This window comes from Triticum aestivum, chromosome 2D, assembly GCF_018294505.1.
Source record: "Triticum aestivum cultivar Chinese Spring chromosome 2D, IWGSC CS RefSeq v2.1, whole genome shotgun sequence".
Classification (NCBI taxonomy): domain Eukaryota; kingdom Viridiplantae; phylum Streptophyta; class Magnoliopsida; order Poales; family Poaceae; genus Triticum; species Triticum aestivum.
In genome coordinates this window covers 60,169,721-60,189,084 of record NC_057799.1, presented here as the reverse complement: position 1 = coordinate 60,189,084, position 19,364 = coordinate 60,169,721, and positions in this window count along the sequence as shown.

Sequence of the window (19,364 nt, the reverse complement as noted above, 5' to 3'; positions counted from 1 at the left end):
TAGTTTCTCGAAGGTGCTCATCGGTGTCCGATAATCCTGGCTTCCTGAATGAGCAGCGGGCGCTGTATCAGACCATCCATAGGGCCCGCATGGCCCTCTCCGTTGTCCTTTGAGTTGTTGCACTCACCGTGGCGCCGAGCATTGTTAACATCGTGAACGAACATGAGGATTCAGGAGATGACTTTATTTTGACTGGATGACACTAGGGACCCACTAGGGCCATAGCCGTACGTACGCAAGTGCCTCCTTATTATGTACAACTATATATTTTTTGCTTTCTCCTGGTTTCCTGACATCACGGTCCCACACCATTGCCAACCTATGTAGTCAATATAAACGAGAGAATTGCACAAGGTGCGGCCGACAGCTGGGACCAAGCAGCTCGAGCAGTATTTGTGTTTTTGAGCTGTGAGCACTGCAGAGTTTTTCTTGGCGATGATTTCATTGTTGTTCAGAGGAGAGCAGGGTATTAACTGGGCGGGCTGTGGCCCGTCTAGCCCAGGCCAGATATCCAGCCCAGATACTAATTTTTTCAAGATGAAAATGGCTAGCCCAGCTATACGTCTTTTTGAGGAATACCCAGGCAAGGTCAACTTGTTATTCTTCGCCCCGCTGGGCTGCAAATCTTCCTAGGAGGGATGCATTAGGCTTAACAGGAAAATGGGCTTTAAAAATAATAAATGGGATGTAATTATAGAAACTGGGCAGTAACTATAAAAAATGCACCAAACACGAAATTAGTTTATAAAATATTATTTATGGATTTTGAAAATCTTAAATTTTCATTGTTGCGCGCGCAATGTTTCGTTGGATTTTTACGTAATGCAAATTTATATTTAATCTAACTAGAAATTTCGGGATAAAAATATTTCGGATCCCATCAAAATGTGGGAAATTTTATTGAATTCTGTCTTCAACGGTTGGTTGAAATTATTAATCGTTGTCCTAGCTAGAAAATGGGCTCTACTTTTAACAAACTGTAAATGGGCTGTTGTAAATTCCATTAGAATTCAAAAATGGGTTGTACATTCTTGCAAAACGCAAATGGGCTATAAGTTCTCTGCCACACACTTGTGGGCCTACTAAGTGACGCGTCCCCTAAAACAATAAGTTGACGCGTATGCAAGGCTTTGTCAACTTATTATAGTCAACACACGGTTCTAGCAGCAGTGGCCGTTGGATGTCTATCCAACGGATGCCGTGCTTCTTCTTCAATCTCGGATATTCTTAGCTTCGGCCGCCCAAAAAATGATTCCTCCCCCTGACATCTAGGGCGCACTGTTTCGGAGGCTGACCTGTGGGCCTACTAAGTTGGAGCATACCAAGGCTTTGTCAACTTAGTCAATATAAACGATTCTAGCTTCAGTGACCGTACGATGTCCATCCAACGGTCGTAGTGCTTCTTCAACCTCTGGTCTTCTTCGTCCAGCCGCCCAAAGTAGCGCCGGTCGTGCCGCCTGCTCCTACCTCCCGTGGCCGGCTCTGTTGCCGCGGAGGCCTCACCGCCCCCATAATACTCCCACCGCTGGCCAGGCCATCCCTCCACTCACCCACACCTCCTGTTATTCTACGGCGACGGCAGCCTTACACCGCAGCCGAACCAGTGAACCCTCGTACTCCTCTTCGCGCGGGCTTCCACTGCTGCGTCTTCCCCGGCTTCGCGTCGTCCCCTTCCTAGGCCTCGCCGTCGTCCACCGCCCTGGTGCTCTCGGCGCGGCGTGGTCAACATGGTCAATGATCGACTTCCATCGGAAGAGTACTGTACGTGGAGAGGCTGACAGCTGGGTCCACGGCGGCCGCAAGGAAGTGCCTCCTTATTATGCGCAAAATAATTATTCCTCCACCTGACAGCGGGGACCCATCGGACGGGCCACCAGTATTTTGCGGAAAAAATCGTTTCCCCTGACTGCGGGGACCCACCGGACGGGCCACCGTATTTCGTGAAAAAAACGTTCCCCCCGCTGTCAGCTCAGACCCACCGCAAGTGCCTCCTTATTACGCACAAAAAAATGAATAGTCCCACGGCTAGCTGGGACCCACCTTGGTGGGAGGCTGACTTGTGGGCCTACTAAGTTCACGGGGACGAAGGGCTTTGTCAACTTAGTCAATATGAACGATTCTAGCTCCAGTGACCGTACGATGTCCATCCAACGGCCGTAGTGCTTCTTCAACCTCTGGTCTTCTTGCTCCAGCCGCCCAAAGCAGCGCCGGTCGTGCCGCATGCTCCTGCCTCCCGTGGCTGGCCGTGCTGCCACAGAGGCCTCACCGCCCCCTACTATTCCCACTGCTGGCCAGGCCCTACGGCGACGGCAGCCTCACACCGCAGCCGAACCAGTGAACCCTCGTACTCCTCTCCGCGCGGGCTTCCACTGCCGCGTCTTCCCCGGCTTCGCGTCGTCCCCTTCCTAGGCCTCGCCGTCGTCCACCGCCGTGGTGCTCTCGCGGCGTGGTCAACGTGGTCAAGGAATGACTTCCATCGGAAGAGTACTGTACGTGAAGAGGCTGACAGCTGGGTCCACGGCCACAGCCCAGTTTTTTTGTGATTTGCCAAGTAAGTCGCTTTGTCAGGCCTGTTGGGCTGCAAATCTTTCAAGACGAGGAGAGCTTTCATTCGGCTGGCCGAGAAAATGGCCCATCAGTAATAAGAAATGGGTTGTACATTTTTAAAACACATCAAACCGGCAATTAGTTTCAAATATCTTTTTTTTTCATTTCAAGATTTTAAATTACATTAATTTTTATGCGTGGAGAATTTGTTGGATATTATATTGATATACATTTATTTTCAAAATCAGTTTGAATGTGAGTCGAAATTTCGGGATTAAAAACAGTTCGGACCGCACCGAAATATCCAAAATTTCGTACAATTTTTTAACCGTGGCCACAATATGGGCTGTAATGCTAACAAAAAGAATATGGGCTCCAAAAAAACCTTAAAAATTAGCAAACGGGCTGTAAATTATTAGAAATAATGGCAGATGGGCTGTATGTTGTTTTCCACAGATTTGAGGCTTTCCTAAAAAAAAGTTTGACGCATAAGCACTGACTGTTGGATGTCCATCCAACGGCCGTCGTGCTTCTTCAATCTCTGCTCTTCCTGCTCTAGCCGCTCAAACAAGCGCCGGCGGGACTGTCTGCTCCCTCATCCCCGCGGCCAGCTGTGCTGCCGCGCAGGCCTCACCGCCCCACCGTACTCCCATCGTTGGCCTAGCCATCCCCCTACTCACCCACACCTACTATTATTCTCCGGCGACGGCAGACGAACCAGTAAACCCTCGTACAGTCGTACTCCCCTCTGCGTGGGAAACAACTGCCGAGTCTTCCCTGCCTCCACGTCGTCCCCTTCCTAGGCCTCGCCGTCGTCCACCGCCCTGGTGCTCTCGGCGCGGCGTGGTCAATGTGGTCAACGACCGACTTCCATAGGAAGAGTACTGTGCGTGGAGATGCTGACAGCTGGGTCCACGGCCGCAGCAAGGAAGTGCCTCCTTATTACGCGCAAAATAATTATTCCTCCACCTGACAGCGGGGACCCACCGGAGGAGCCACCGTATTTCGTGAAAAAAACATTTCCCTCCTGACTGCTGGGACCCACCAGCTACACCTTCGCACGCAAGGAAGTGCGTCCGGGCAAAAAAACAAAACGATTCGACCCCCTGACTGCTGGGACCCACCAGCTACATCTTCGCACGCAAGGAAGTGCCTGACAGTCGGGACCCACCTGGTCGGAGCGTACGTAGCGTTGTCATTCTGGTCGCGAACCTGTACGTACATATATACTGGTGGATGTAGAGGTGCGCACGTGTCGTAGTAGAGGCGCACACGTAGCATGTACACGTATGTACAGCGGCCAGGGTGCAAGAACGAAAATACGGCCACGTATGTGTACATACGGGCGGGGTCTCGAACGCCTACTCGCGCATACGTACGGCGAGGGCTCATTGACATGGCTGGGTCGGAACGGAGAAACAACGTCGTCGTCGTGTTCATGGGGAGGCAACGGAATGCTTCGTGTTCATGGGGACGCAACGCAATGCGTCGTGTTCATGGGGAGGCAACGGAATGCGTTGTGTTCATCGGGAGGCAACAGAACACGTGGGAGCCAACCGGCTGGGTCGGAACGGAATGCGTGGTCGTGTTCATTGGGAGGGCTTGGACGGAACAGGCCATGGAAACGAGGCCCAGCGTACCGCACAACGGAGGAAACGAACCTCCTACTTTCGGAACGGGGTCCTGTTGATCGGGAGGGTTGTGGCGTACCGCAAAACGGAGGAAACGGAACTCCTACGGTCGAAACGGGGTTCCTGTTGATCGGGAGGGGTGTGGCGGACCGCAAAACGGATGAAATGGACCTCCTACGGTCGAAATAGGGGTCCTGTTGATCGGGAGGGGTGTGGCGTACCGCAAAACGGACGAAACGGACCTCCTACGGTCGAAACGGGGGTCCTGTTCATCGGGAGTGGTGTGGCGTACCGCAAAACGGATGAAACGGACCTCCTACGGTCGAAATGGGGGTCCTGTTCGTCGGGAGGGGTGTGGCGTACCGCAAAACGGGACTCCACGGGATACTGTTCATCTCCACCGTCGACCTCCTCCAGCCTCCACGGGTTCCCGTTCATCCAGCCTCCACCGCACGCTACTCCACCGGCTACTGTTCAACCACCCCTCCACGGGCACCCCTCCACCGTCTACTGTTCATCCAGCCCTCCACACCACGGGGTCCTGTTCAACCACCCCTCCACGGGCACCCCTCCACCGTCTACTGTTCATCCAGCCCTCCACACCACGGGGTCCTGTTCAACGACCCCTCCACGGGCACCCCTCCACCGTCTACTATTCATCCAGCCCTCCACCACACCACGGGGTCCAGTTCATCCAGAGGCAACGCCACCGCTCACTGTTCATCCCAACCCCCCCTACAACGCTCACTGTTCATCCCAGAGGCAGCATCGATCGGCTTCAGTTAGCAGTAGTAGCGAAGGAATCGCTCGATCGGGTTCAGTTAACAGCCGTCGATCGATCGCTCGGGTTCAGTAACGCGTAGCCTGCAGTGCAATCGCTCGGGTTCAGTTAGAGCCCAACACCTCGCTCGGGTTCAGTTAGAGCCAATGCCTCGCACACACGCGCGTACGTGTACGAGAGAAACGTGCATCGCTCGGGCCCCGACCTCCCAACGTAACCAGGAACTCCCCGAAATTTTCCTCGCCCTCGCTTCTACCACGGTTTTTTCCGTCATGGACGGCCCAAAGAATGTCATGCAGCTGCGTCTCCGGCCCACCCAGGACGAAAACCCCATTTTCTGTCATGATTTTTTTTCATAGAAGTAGGAGCCCACCACATCTATGATGATACCGGGTTTTTTCACAATTATCGTCATAGAAGTGTCATATGTATGATAGAAAAAATTTGCGTTCGCCCAAAATGTCACGGTCTTTTTTTTGTAGTGCCTCTGGCACCTTGGCCACGAAAACTGGGTATGCCACATCATTCTCGGAGAGACGCCGCTTCTCCAAAGAAAGAACACTGTCATCCAGACTCCGCATAGCACCGGTTGCAGCATTGAGCAGATTAGTCGGTAGCATCGGCCTACCCGCCACATGCACCCTCCTCGAGATATACTTAGGTGAAGGTGGCCCGTCCTGACCACGGATCGTAATCGGTGCCGGCTGGCTCGCACCCTTGTTAGTCCTTCTTTTCCGTCCCTTCTTCTTCTGCTGTAATGGGATCGAGTTCTGCTCAGAGACCGCCTTCTTGAGTGTGTTGGGGCTGATAATATTTCGCACCTCGGCTATCTGAGGCTCGGTGAAGGCGGCAGCTGGAGGCGTCTCCTGAGAACTAAATGCCAGCCTGTTGCAATTGGGTTTATCCGCGGTACCAGCTAGATCGTCTTTTGCAGGGTTGGGTTCTTGAGAAGGAGGCCCCAAGAATTCGTCACCGTACCCATGTTCGTTGAAGTACTTATCGACATTGGTAAATGTACCGTCGTCGTCGTCCGGATCCTGTGCCATATGCATGTCCGGATCCTATGCCATATGCATGTTCGGCATGTCCGGTAGCATTGCAGCGGTCTTGCCATGGCTTGGCGCCGGCACGACTGGCGGTGTTGTCTGTGGAGTGGTGTCCCCCGCCCCCAAACGAATCTGGCTCTTCGGCCAAAGCAGGGGCCAGCTTAAGCAGGCGCTAAGGGTCATCACATCATCTTCGTCGGCCCCATAGGGTCGAAACGGAGGTAACAAGTCGTCGCAGCCCCGCAGCACCCGAACCAGTTGAACCCTATACACTTGGGTGGCATCGGATTACCGTGGAACAGGCGGTTGCCCGGTTGAACGATTTTGGATTTGGCGACATCGATCAACTCGCCGTCCACTAAGTGCAGGAGAGTGCATGGAACATCGGCGGTGCCCTGCGAAAACATGTAGGGCATCTGGGATGCCCAGTCAAAGGCAAGGAGATGAAGTCATCGGCCGAGAGGCTTAATTAGTTACTGTGATGGCGTCGAGCTCGGCTAATGTCGAGGCACCGCCAACGGCGGGCGTGCAATTGACGGAGGGGCCACTTGCTGTCGAGGGGCCGGCCAGCGTATTCTTCCCACACGCGGGTGCATTAAGCTGCAATGCCTGCGCCGCTGCGGGAGACACCAATGCTGCCTCTGCCAGAGACACCAATGGCGCCGCCGCGGGAGACACCAATGCCGCCTCCACCGGAGACACCAATGGCGCCGCCGGCGCGTTGCGCGAGTTGCTGCCCGTGAAGCTGGGAATCGGGGGCGGCCCCTGTTGGCCGCCCGCCATCCACGCCTGCAGCCCAGAAACCAAGGTAGGTATAATGGCGGTGATCGTCGCTCCCAGTTCGTCTCACACTTGCTCTTCGACCATCTCCGGAATCTGCGCCACTTGTGCCTTGAGTTGTTGAACCTTGCGCTCCTGGCTTTCCGAGCTGGTCTTTCTCTCCTTTCGCCCAGCGGTATAGTATTCCGACCATTTCGTGGACAAGCCTTTGCCGGCCACACGACCAGCTGACGAAGGCTTACTGAGCTTATCCTTGTTTTTCATTATGTTTAACGCCCTATTTAAAGGCGTGTCGGAAGGGGAGCTCTGAGACGACCCCACGCTACTGCTTTCAGTGTCCTGCCGAAGGAACATGAACCATTTAGAAATTGGCTTCATTAATTAGAATGCAACCATATGGAGCTAATTACGCGCGGGTGTATTCCTTACCAGAACACGCTCAAGCGTCTTGGTCTTCGGATCCGTGGTAAGCTCCTTGGTTACCGGGTCAATCTTGTACCGGGCCCTTACATAGTTTCTGGTCTGCTTGTCACGGTATTTCTCGAAGAGGGGCGGTAGGCCTTGCTCGGCATGCTCCGTGTCCTCCTTGTCCCATATAGGTTCCGCCACTCTGTAACCGTCGGGACCGAGTTTGTGGACCCCTAAGTTCAAGTCCCACATATCTTTCCCCCACTGATTTGATTCTGCAGATGCGTTGCTCTCGCACTTGATCTTGAACTCCCGGTAGTCATCTTCGCTGATCGAAGGAGTTTTCTCCTTGATCTTCTCATAACTATCACCTTTTTCAATCATGCTCTTCACCGCGGCTCTCCAAGTAGCCAGGGCCGTGCTCATCTTCGTGAGGGCGGCACTGTTCACTTTATTCCCTGAGAGGCGTGTGTTTGCATAGTCACCGGGGAACTTGTATCGTTCGTGCAGCTTTGTGAAGAGGAGGTTGCGAAAATTCCCTCGGTCACGATGCCATAGGTTCTCGGTGTTGATTGAGAGGGTGCTCCGGAGAATGCACCCGAGCTGTCCCGCGTACCCCTTGACTATTTCTTTGGGCGCCGTTGGATGCCCCTCGGGGGACACTTCAGTAAATTCCTCCTTGAAGGTGCCGAGCACGTTCGGGCGCCGGTCCTTCCGTTGCCTCTTCGGTTGGCTGCCATCTGTGCGTGCGCTGCCATCATCAGTGGTGGCATCCTCGGCGGCACCATCAGTGGTGTAATCACCGACGCCACTAGGGGTTGTGTAGTCGAGATCGGTGTCTTCCGCGGCGTCCTCATAGCGGTGAGGTTCTTCCTCCATCTCCTGGGACAGCTCCCACAATGCCTTGCCCGAACCGCCGGCCTCATCGTTGTGGGCCATGTTTCGCTCTAAATAGGAAAAAAGTTTGGACAAAAAGTTGGTTATTGTCAAGGAACAATATCTCTAAGTTGACCAAATAACCTAATTCTCGAGGAATGTTGCCAAAAAGTTGGCTTCGATGTGCGGTACAAAACTGAATTTTGGAAATCTACAGAATGAACAAGCTAAGGGTTTATCGGTGCCGAGGCACCCTAAATGCTAAGTTAAGTTTTCATCATTTAGGTTTTATTGATGCCGAGGCACCCTAAAAGCTAAGGTTTTATCATTTAGGGTTTGTCGACACTGAGGCGCCCTAAAAGCCTTTAATGAGGATGAATCCATTCAGATGGAAAGCTTTAATGAGGATGAATCCATTCAGATGGAAATTAAGCTTTAATGAGGATGAATCAAGATTTGGATAATTCATGCCTTTAGGTGAATAGGAAGTTACTTCTGCAAATATCTCTTGGGTCCAATAAGATAATCCATATTGTGGTGAAAACACGCCCTTCGAACTGGTTTGAGCTATTGGTGAATGGAGATGGTCTAAGCCTTTCAGTAGTAAGCAGTGAAGTGGTAATTTTGAGAGCAAATGGTTAGGATGAGTGGTTCCTCTTTCCTGTTTAGCTTTACATTATAATATTGTTAGTCATGCACACTTGTGCATTTTCAGCCAGGCCCAATGGAGTTGGCCTAAAAACATTTCTTTCTTTAAGCCTGCTACATCCATCTCAAGTATTTATGGTCAAGGGTTCGCAGGGCCATCCAAATAGAATATGTGGTATGGACTTTTTTAGTAGGTCATCCTACCAGATTAGGGTTTATCGATGACGAGCAACTAACATTAGTAATAACTATGAGTTGATATCACACTTCTATATGTATAACACAAGAGGCAGTTGATCCTACTTAATTAAGTACTAAGATACCCCGGCCCATGCATTAGTCGCAAGTACCCCATATGTCCCATTTTTAGCAAAGTCATGCTAAAATTCATGGAAAATTTCAGCATGACCATTGCTGAAAATAGGACATATGGAGTACCCGAATTTGCCGGAACGGAAGTTAATCGACATTCCGGCAAACTCAAGGGCCTCTCGGGGTACCTGCAAAATCATTATCCCAAGTGGACAAGGCAATGTGCTACTTGCTTAAATCTCTGTCCAATGCTATTTACAAGACAAACAACAGGTGGCAAAGCCCAGTGTTAGAAAAAGGCCTCCATCACAACATGGAAAATACGTTGGCCTGTGAAGAGGTGAAACAGTATATGCATCTCCAGGTAGTATCATTCAACATTTTGGACAAACCACTACAAGCAATACTGGATCAGATACAAGAAGAATGTGAGAAAATGCAGACAAATACTAACAGATTGAGGTGTTTAACTTGTGGTGCTCTCTGTGCTATACAGACCTATATTCTTGACAAACTAGTACAAGCAATGGTGGATCAGATACATTTTTTCTTTCGATCGAACAAACAACAAAACATCCCGTATGCAAAACAGAGTCGCGGGCAGAGACATAAGTCAACAATACCAAAAGCAAGAGTTGTCATGAACTAAAACAACAGGATCCCAGTACTAAACAGTTTCCACCTATTAATGCTATTGTCTGATCAAAAGAGTGCCAATGTGTCAACGCTTATATAGGGAGTGTAGAAGCGTGGCCACTGTGCTGTCACTAGCTTCAAATTTTTTCCTTAGGTATAAGTTGATGGTTTTCTTCATTTTTGCCGTATGAAAAAATTAGGATGCTATCATCCTATATTTTGCCATGCTGAAAGATTGTGCCATGTAGAAAATTGCCATGCTAATCTTTAGATAAATACAAATAGAACAAACTCTTAGATAAAAATTTGCCATGCTATTTTACAGAACAAACAAACATTTTGCCACCTTGATACATAACTGAATTTTTTTGTAGTAGGTTCAGATCTCTTTTTTTGAGCTATCACACTTTTTTTTGTTTACACAGTTACAATCTTTTGCCATGGCAAATCTTGGGACCAAGGTCACATGGCAAATGTAGGATTGCTCTTAGCTAAAAACACGGCAAATGTAAAACATGGCAAATTCCGAAATTTCCACAACATGTCAAACTTATTTCAACTACCATGGAAAACTGAATGTTTTTATGAAAGTTGCCATGGCAGACTTTGCTATGAGTAGTTGCCATGGATAGAATCTCTACAAGTTTTTGACATGGCCAAATTTTGGAATAATTGCCATGGCAAAATTCTGTAGTAGTTGCCATGGCAGTATTTGCTATGAGTAGTTTGCGATGGATAGAATTGCTATGAGTACTTGTCATGGCGAATTTCTGGAGCAATTGCCATGGCAATTTCTGAAAGTTTCTATAACATGGCAAACTTGTCATCCTCCAAATAGTTCGGGAGCGGCAGGGTGGACGCGGCCAGCGCGGGCGGTACGCGCAGGCGAGTGAGTGCGCGAGGGGTCTAAAGCACTCGGGACGAGGGGAAACAGAAGAGGGGAAGCGAGGGGAGCTCACCGCGGAGGCACACGAAGGCCCGGCGGTGGATTAGGAGCAGCAGGCCGGCCGGACTTGAAGGAGAGGCGGCGGAATCCGAGGTGGAAGAAGGGCTCGGTGGCGGGTTCGCGGTGCTCCTCGGCTCGGCTCCGGTCCGGTTCGTCGATGTATCCGACGGAGACGACGTAGACGCTCGTGCTGGACTTCTCCGGCGTGCTTCGGTGCTCGACGGCGTGGAGACGGAGACGCGTCAGGGTGGGGTCGGGGGCGGAAAGGGGAGGAAGGGGAGGATGGGGAGAGGGAGGCGGCGGCGGCGGCGAAGTGGGTCGGGGCAGCGGCGCGCAGTGGGGGGAGCTGAGAGAGATGTGAGATTGGGGATCGGGCATTGGGGAATTTAGTGGGCAAAGGGATAGCAATGGCGCACCACCTAGCGGTGCGCCATTAGTAACTTTTTTTGGATACCAATGGCGCACCACCTAGCTGTGCGCCATTATTATAATTTTTTTCGATTTTTAGTTGCATTCATTTGTGAATTGGTAAATAAAAATTTCAAAAGTGCCCATGAAATTCAAAAATACAAGAATAAATATAAAAAAAAATTTAAAAAGTGCCCATGAAATTTAAGCAGGAAAAGGAACACTAAAAAATAAAATACAAGAATAAATATAAATAAATTTTTTTATATCAATGGCGCACCTCATTCGGGTGCGCCATAAATACCTTCATAGCAATGGCGCACCCTCCCCTGGTGCGCCATTACTAACTGCTTTTTGGATTTTTAGTTGCATCTAATTTTTTTTAGAAAATGACGATCAAATTTGAAAATATTTCTGAATGTGGAAAAATATCATCAGATTTCAAAACATTTATGAAAAGATATGGATATGAAAACATTTATGAATATGAAAAAATATCATCAAATTTGTTATTTGAATTTTTTTTGGATTTGTAGTTGCATCTAATAATTTTTTAGAAAACATTTATGAATATGAAAAAATATCATCAGATTTCAAAATATTCATGAATTCAAAAAGTGCCGCCCATTTCCATATGTCGAAATACAATCGAGAAATGAAGACTACGATTTAAATACAATCGATCTTAGCTAGCTATCTTTTCACAATCTTCTTGCCCTTCTTTTTCGCAAATGGAGTTCTTCTGTTGAACAGACGTCCTTTAGGTAGGGTGGTGCTGCTTCTTCTTGTGGTGTATGGCACTTCATCGTCGTCGTCATGTTCCATCTTCGGGTCGCCGTACTTGTCGAAGTCTTGCGCATTGGCGACTCCATCCATTCCGATGATCTTCCTTTTGCCTCTCCTCACAACAACACGACTGGGCTTTGACGGGTCGGTAATGAAGAAGCATTGGTCCACTTGGGAAGCCAGTACCCATGGCTCATTTTTCGCGGTGACGTTTGCGCCTGCGGTCTTGGATTTGGCTTCGGGTATAACCATGGTGGTGAAATACCGGTCTTCTTTTAGGACGCTCTTGGCCCATCTGACACGGAACATCGGGACCTTCTCTCCAGCGTAGCTCAGCTCCAAGATCTCCTCGATCCTTCCGTAGTATCTTTCCTTGTCGTTACCGGTGTAGGATTCCATCGTTACTCCGGAGTTCTGATAACCATCGCTCTTCATGTCCTTGTCCTCATTGTAGAATGTGTAGTCGTTGCTATCGTACGCCTCATAGGTCATCAGGTTGTGCTCGGTGCCCTGTGACAAGGCGAATATGAGTTTTTCTTCTGCGGAAGAATCCTCATATAAAGGTACGACATAAGCTTCTCCTTGAACCAATGCGTGAAACATGAGTTGTGCTCTTTGATTATATCACCGTCCGTCCTCTGTTGGCCTCGGTCATTCTACGTCTTCTCAATAAAGTTTTTGTGCTCTACCACCCAAGGATCGACCACGTCTATGTGTTGTAGCGCGACTAGGTTTGCTCTTTCAAAGTTGGCGAGTCGACCCTCGAAGTCGACATGCATTTCGCGGTGACCATCACGGTGACCCCATCCAGCGAGCCTGCCGAGGTGCCTGTTGACGGGCAGACCAACGGGGTTCTCGATGCCTAGATAATTCGTGTAGTAGGAGATGCACTCTTCGGTCAGAAAGCCCCTGGCTATGCTTCCCTTTGGACGTGACATGTTGCGAACGTATCCTTTGATGACATTCATCCTTTCGAACGACATCATGCTGTGCAGGAACGTCGGCCCAAGTTAGATGATATCCTCCATGATATGGACCAGCAGATTCACCATAACATCGAAGAATGCGGGCGGGAAGTACATCTCAAGCTCGCATAGTATCACCACAATCTCTTCCTGTAGCCTTCTGAGTTGCCTCACGCCAACCGACTTCCGAGAGATGACGTCGAAAAAGTTGCATAGGCCAAATAGCGTTTCATGGACATGCGCGTCCATGATCCCGCGGATTGCAACTGGAAGTATCTGCATCATCAGCACGTGATAGTCGTGAGACTTCATCCCGCTGAACTTCTGCTTCGCTGAGTGTAGGTATCTACTTATCTTCCCCGCGTAACCGTAAGGAAGTTTTACTCCTATGAGGCAGGTGAAAAACTGCTTGATCTCCTCCTGACTTAGAGTGAAGCACGCGGGAGGGCAGTCATTTCCGATCTTCTTGGCCTTTTTGCCTTTGCGACAACTTTCCGTGTCCTGCTACGCCTCATCATCATCATCATTAGCATGAAGCTCCTCCCTAATGCCCATTGATTTCAAGTCTGCCCTTGCTTTCGACCCATCTTTGGTCCTGTCTGGCATGTTGAGCAGGGTACCAAGCAGACTCTCGCACACGTTCTTCGTGATATGCATGACATCAAGGTTGTGAGGCACACAGTGGATCTTCCAGTACGGCAAGCCCCAGAAAACAGACCTCGTTTTCCATACCTTCAGCAGCAGCTCTGGCGCCTTTTGCTTCTTTCCCGGCTCTGCGCCTTTTGCTTCTTTCCCGGCAGTGGGCAATCTTTCCAATTTTTCAACAGCTCGTCTATTTCCTCGCCGCTCCTCGTACGCAGGCGTCTTCGGGGTTCGGTTTCACCATTGAACAAATCCTTGCGTTTTCTCCATGGGTCATCGTCGCGAAGCCACCTTCGATGTCCCATGAACACGGTTTTCGAAGACCCGGGATCTCTATATAGCTGGCGATACATTGTGTCATCCATGCACCTAACGCATCCAGAAATTCCGTGGACCACCTGCCCCGCGAGATACCGTAACCGAGATAGTCGTGCACCGTCGTGAGCAGTGCGGCTCTCATAGGGAAATATTCTTTCTCTGCGTCGTCCCACGTATTGGTTGTCATTTTCCACAGCGTGTCAAGCTCCTCTTTCAGCAGCCCTAGATACAGATTGATGTCGTTCCCTGGTTGTTTCGGCCCTTCAATTAGCATGCTCAAGTGAATGTACTTCCTCTTCATGCACAACTAGGGGGGAAGGTTGTACATCCACACGAACACAGGCCAGGTGCTACGTGTGCTTCTCTGGCTGCCAAACGGATTGACTCCATCGGTGCTCGCGCCCAGCACGATGTTCCTTGGATCGTCCCCAAATTCTGGGTGTTCAAAGTTCAACGCTTGCCACTGGCTCGCATCCTTAGGGTGACTCAGCATCTTGTCTTTTTTATTTATCTCCGGATCATTTTCGTCATCTTCTCGCTTCTTCTCCTCCCTATCCGTGTGCCAATGCTAGAGCTTTGCTAGCTTAGGGTCCGCGAAATACCGCTGCAGACGAGGAGTGATCGGAAAGTACCACACCACTTTTCGAGGAGCTTTCTTCCTCTTCTTGTATCGAGTGACGCCGCACACCGCACATATGGTAGACTCGGCATGCTCGTCCCGATAAATGATGCAATTGTTCATGCACACATGGTATTTCACGTGCGGTAAATCCAGAGGACACACGATTTTCTTCGCCTCCTCGAAACTGGTCGAGCACTTGTTCCCCTTGAGAAGACATACGTGCCAGAATGACATGTTCTCGTCGAAGCATGTGTCGGTCATTTTGTGTTTTACCATCATTTACTTTCAGGCGGGTATCCTCGGGCCTGCATCCTTCATACAATGGAGTAACCACGTCTATCTCCAGTTGATCCAGCTTGGCTTTCTCTCGGGCGACAGCTCTTGCATTATCCGTCTGCTTGAGAAGCAGCTCTTGAATATGACGGTCCTACACCTAGCCCATCGATGGTCCATTGTCGTCTGCTCCGGCATCTTCATCTTCATGATCATGCCCTTCATCTTGATCTTCCTCATCATCATGTCCGGTATCTTCAACATAATGATTGTGTACTTCATCACTGTCGTGATCATGTCCTAGAGATTCTTCGTCTTCTCGCCCGCCCTCGCCGCGGTTGTCTTGCCGCCCTTCCTCATTTCTTGCTTGGCCCCCATGGACGACTTCATAGTCATCTTCATCACCTTGCCACCAATAGCCATCCATGAAACCACGCAAGAGCAGGTGGTCCCGCACCTGTCCGGAATCCGGGTCCGCAATAAGGCTCTTCAGCTTGCATCTTCGACACGGACATCCTATCTCCGTCTCGTTCTTTTGAAGCATCTCGGCCTTCGCGGAGCTCAAAAACCTATTCACGATGCCTTCGGTCATCGTGCGGACCATGGTTGCCTGCGGGGTAGAGAAAAACGATATTTTAGAACCAAGAAAAACTTTGGCATGACTTTGCCTAAAAATAGGACCAAAAAGAACGCATAGTGCCAATTTCTTGCCGAAACGGAAATGAATCAACATTCCGGCAAAATATTGGCAGCTATCGCATTTCAAATACCGGTACCTGCAAACACAAACATATATGCAACACCACAAACATATGCAACACCACAAACATACGTAGATCTAGCTAGGCCATAAAAAGTGCATGTGCACGTTGTTGGAGGGAATAAAAAGTAGATCTACAACATAAAGAAAGCTTTCCCCTTACTTACCTATCAAAAAAAGGTAATTTCACCACTTAATTTGGGTGAATCTACCGTGCAAATGAGGTGAGGAGGAGGAGGCAGCCGAGACAAGCTTGGAGGAGGAGGTGGAGAGAATGAAGTAGGGAAAGTGAGTGTGGTAGGTGGCTGTCCAAAATATGTAGCTGGTCTCAGGTTACTAATGGCGCACCAACTAAAAATGCGCCATTAGTAAGCCTGGTTACTAATGGCGCACCTATTACGTGGTGCTCCATTACTAGTTTTGCAAAAAAATGTTCGTAGTGGCGCACCGTGGATGTGGTGCGCCATTACTAGTTTGAACTAGTCATGGCACACTTTACACAGGTGCGCCATTACTAGTTTTGAAAAAAAAGTAAAAAAATTATTAGTAGTGGCGCACAGAGCGTGTGGTGCGCCATTACTAGTTAAAACTACTAATGGCGCACTGTGCCCTGGTGCGCCATTAATAGTTTTGGAAAAATAAAAAAAATAAAATTTGCTAGTATTGGCGCACCGTGTGTCTGGTGCGCCATTAGTAATGAGGACACTAATGGCGCACCTGTATCTGGTGCGCCACTGCTATATAGCAGTGGCGCACCACATACATGGTGCGCAATTAATGTCCATATTAGCTATAGCCCTTTTCCTAGTAGTGTATTGTTGATCGGAAATAATGTAGAATTTTCTGGAAAGCATAAAGGAGTGTTTGAAAAGAGTTCTTCGAAGAAAGACCTCGGTGAAGCTGCTTACATATTGAGCATCAAGATCTATAGAGATAGATCAAGACACTTGATAAGTTTTTTTCAATGAGTGCATACCTTGACAAGATTTTGGAGTAGTTCAAAATGGAACAGTCAACGAAAGAGTTCTTGCCTGTGTTAGAAGGTGTGAAATTGAGTAAGACTCAAAACCCGACCACAGCAGAAGATAGAAAGAGAATGAAAGTCATTCCCTATGCCTCAGCCATAGGTTCTATAAAGTATGCCATGCTGTGTACCATATCTATTGTATACCCTACATTGAGTTTGGCAAGGGAGTACAATAGTGATCTAGGAGTAGATCACTGAACAACGGTCAAAATTATCCTTAGTAGAATAAGGATATGTTTCTCGATTATGGAGGTGACAAAAGGTTCGTCGTAAAGGGTTACGTCGATGCAAGTTTTGACACTGATCCAGATGACTCTAAGTCTCAATCTGGATACATATTGAAAATGGGAGCAATTAGCTAAAGTAGCTCTGTGCAGAGCATTGTAGACATTGAAATTTTCAAAATACATACGGATATGAATTTGGCAGACCCGTTGACTAAACTTCTCTCACAAGCAAAACATGATCACACCTTAGTACTCTTTGGGTGTTAATCACATGGCGATGTGAACTAGATTACTGTCTCTAGTAAACCCTTTGAGTGTTGGCCACATGGCGATGTGAACTATGGATATTAATCACATGGTTATGTGAACTATTGTTGTTAAACCACAAGGCGATGTGAACGAGATTATTGAATGTAGTGCAAGTGGGAGACTGAAGGAAATATGCCCTAGAGGCAATAATAAAGTTGTTATTTATATTTCCTTATATCATGATAAATGTTTATTATTCATGCTAGAATTGTATTAACCGGAAACTTAGTACATGTGTGAATACGTAGACAAACAAAGTGTCACTTGTATGCCTCTACTTGACTAGCTCGTTCAATCAAAGATGGTTAAGTTTCCTAACCATAGACATGAGTTGTCATTTGATTAATGGGATCACATCATTAGAGAATGATGTGATTGACTTGACCCATTCCGTTAGCTTAGCATTTGATCGTTTAGTATATTGCTATTGCTTTCTTCATGACTTATACATGTTCCTATGACTATGAGATTATGCAACTCCCGAATACCGGAGGAACACTTTGTGTGCTACCAAACGTCACAACATAACTGGGTGATTATAAAGGTGCTCTACATGTGTCTCCGATGGAGCTTGTTGAGTTGGCATAGATCAAGATTAGGATTTGTCACACCGATTGTCGGAGAGGTATCTCTGGGCCCTCTCTGTAATGCACATCACTATAAGCCTTGCAAGCAATGTGACTAATGAGTTAGTTGCGGGATGATGCATTACGGAACGAGTAAAGAGATTTGCCGGTAACGAGATTGAACTAGGTATTGAGATACCGACGATCGAATCTCGGGCAAGTAACATACCGATGACAAAGGGAACAACATTTGTTGTTATGCGGTTTGACCGATAAAGATCTTCGTAGAATATGTAGGAGCCAATATGAGCATCCAGGTTCCGCTATTGGTTATTGACCGGAGACGTGTCTCGGTCATGTCTACATAGTTCTCGAACCCGTAGGGTCCGCACGCTTAACGTTTGGTGACGATCGGTAGTATGAGTTTATGTGATTTGATGTACCAAAGGTTGTTCGGAGTCCCAGATAAGATCACGAACATGACGAGGAGTCTCGAAATGGTCGAGTCGTAAAGATCGACATATTGGAAGGCTATATTCGCACATCGGAAAGGTTCCGAGTGGTTCAGGCATTTTTCCGGAATATCGGGAGGTTACCGGAACGCCCTGGGAGAAGATATGGGCCTTATGGGCCGTAAGAAGGAAGCACAAGAGCCCACAAGGGGCTGGTGCGCTCCCCTTGGGCAGGAGGCCGAATTGGAATAGGTTTGGGGGGCGGCGGCCCCCCTTTCCTTCTCTCCTACTCCTCTTTCCCTTCCTCTCCTACTCCAACTAGCGAAGGGGGGGAATCCTACTCCCGGTGGGAGTAGGACTCCCCTAGGGCGCACCATAGAGAGGGCCGGCCCCTCCCCTCCTCCACTCCATTATATACGGGGGAGGGGGGCACCCCATAGACACACAAGTTGATGATTGATCTTTTAGCCGCATGCGGTGCCCCCCTCCACCATAATCCACCTCGATCATATCGTAGCGGTGCTTAGACGAAGCCCTGCGTCGGTAGCATCATCATCACCATCATCACGCCGTCGTGCTGACCGAACTCTCCCTCGAAGCTCTCCTGGATCGTGGGTTCGTGGGACGTCACCGAGCTGAACGTGTGCTGAACTCGGAGGTGCCGTGTGTTCGGTACTTGGATCGGTCGGATCGTGAAGACGTACGACTACATCAACTGCGTTGTCATAACGCTTCCGCTTATGGTCTACGAAGGTACGTGGACGACACTCTCCCCTCTTGTTGCTATGCATCACCATGATCTAGCGTGTGTGTAGGAATTTTTTTGAAATTAGTACGTTCCCCAACATGTGCTACAGGCTGCGCTTTTTGCCTCCGTGCGTCGCGCGCCCCCTATGCGCAATATAGCAGGGTGGCGGGAAACAGGTGAGGAAATGGTGGGAAATGGTGGCATGTTCATAAAACGGCATCAATTAATGGAAACTTAGCATCGAGCTAGCACAAGAAGTATATGATGATCGGATGAACACGGACCACACTAGAGAACCCGTCGGTGATGAATTCATCAATCCCAAATGGTTGAATACTAGCAAGCGTTTGCCCACAACACACACGGCCTATTCCATCACAAATAGGTCGGATGGATCAACTGTATGCCACGTATCGCACATTGTCAAAAAGTAATGTGGTAGACCCTATCTAACATGTGTTAAAAAAGAAAAAACAAGGACCTCGAGGTTAAATTAGCTGAGGGAATGGGGCATTTCGGTCATTTGAATGAAACAACCCATCCCATCAGCTAATTTAACATCGACACAACTTCCCATCCAGTCACCCATCTGACCGCTGCTCCAGCCTGAGCACACTTAACTTGATAGTTTTCTTACATGAGCTACTGGT